Consider the following 900-nt stretch of genomic DNA (forward strand, 5'->3'; position numbering starts at 1 on the left):
CTCAGAGGCTGACTTGGTGGCAAAGTCAGCTCTCGCTGCAGTGGACAATCTCTCTGTCGATGGAGTGTAACCTATGCTTTTAGATTATGAATGCAATGTTTGTTCGACCAAAAAAAAATAGAACACATACGTTACTTGATTACTCTCAGCCGCTCACACATCACATGAAACACTTGGCTTCAAGGGATAAATGCTCGGGCCTCCCATCCCTTGTTCTCCTTATGACACCTTTGCAGACAACACCGCACCTTGTCCGGAAGCTAATGTAGAAAACTGCATTATCCAACTTTACGTTTTTCATTGAGTCGACAACTTCTTTGGTTTGAACAGTTATCTTTCGCAGCTCAAGTGGCTTTCCATACTCAAACATGAACTGCAAGGCAAGACAACACCAAAGAGAGATCCATTATACACAAATTCCCCTCTTTTTTCTAAGTCATTTATTTAAAAAACTCACCGGGTCCGTCTGCTTCTTGGTGTACCAGGCTAGTTCAGCGTAAAGAAGAAGCCATTCTTTGGCTTGTTCCACCTCTGATTCTTTCATCTGAGAATAAAAGAACCAATGTCAGCAAAAAAAAGAGAAAAGAAGCTGGGAATTAAAGAGCAAAAGGGAGGGAGGAAGGGGCTCATGACCTCGTAGTAATGCAGCTTACTGTCACCAGGCAACCAATCGGGCATGTTGCCTTTGAATAGTTCATCCACGGAAAGTGTGTCAAAGCCACTTTCTTCCTTTTTCTCCTCCTCTGTGGTAAATAAATAATAATAGAGGTTTTTTTTTAACAAACAAACAAAAATAAATTAATATAAGACCACCATTCACTCATTCATTTATTTATTTTTACCTGGAGGAGGTGGGGCAATGTTCTGCAGCGGGATGTGATAACATGGAAGCAATCTTTT

At 41.0% G+C, this 900-nt stretch overlaps 1 pseudogene; it reads right to left on the minus strand.

Annotated features, from left to right (window-relative positions):
- Positions 1–123: 123 nt before the first annotated feature.
- LOC106322015 lies at positions 124–893 on the minus strand (annotated as a pseudogene).
- Between the last annotated feature and the right edge of the window lie 7 nt (positions 894–900).

This window comes from Brassica oleracea, unplaced genomic scaffold, assembly GCF_000695525.1.
Source record: "Brassica oleracea var. oleracea cultivar TO1000 unplaced genomic scaffold, BOL UnpScaffold04926, whole genome shotgun sequence".
NCBI lineage: Eukaryota > Viridiplantae > Streptophyta > Magnoliopsida > Brassicales > Brassicaceae > Brassica > Brassica oleracea.